Genomic DNA, 653 nt, shown 5'->3' on the forward strand with positions numbered 1-653 from the left:
AATTATTGATATTTTAAATGATTATAACTTCGTAAAAAAAAAAGTTGTAAACCAATCTATTTAAATTCATTTTAGTGCATAAAATTTTTAGTTTTATAATTTCTTTTTAATTTTTTTAAAAATTTTTATATTATGTAGCAAATAAGAAAATAAAAATAATTTTTTTTTAAAACTTTGAAAAATCAATTATAAAAACACTAAAAATTTTTTTTCACAATTGAAATGCGATAAATTCAAAAATGAAAATTTCTTCTTTATAATTATTCTAAACTTCTAAAAATTAAATTAAATTATTCTAAACTACGTTTTTTTCATTAAATTATTAAATTTTGAATATTAAGATTAGATGAATAAAATATAGATAGATAGACTAATCGAAAAACATTAAATTTTTATATTGTATAACAATATTTAGATGGAAGATATTCTAATTAATGGATCGATATACGAATAAAATGAGCATCACATTTATTTTAATTTAATACTTAAATTTTTTTATGAGAATCATTAAAAAATTAAGTATATTTGTATTCTATACAAAATATTAAAATGTTAAAGATTGTCAAAATAACTAAGTTATTTAATATTATATAATATAATATAATATAATAATAATTATTATATTATATTATTATATTATATAATATAAAATA

Source organism: Apis dorsata, unplaced genomic scaffold, assembly GCF_000469605.1.
Source record: "Apis dorsata unplaced genomic scaffold, Apis dorsata 1.3 scaffold_333, whole genome shotgun sequence".
Taxonomy (NCBI): domain Eukaryota; kingdom Metazoa; phylum Arthropoda; class Insecta; order Hymenoptera; family Apidae; genus Apis; species Apis dorsata.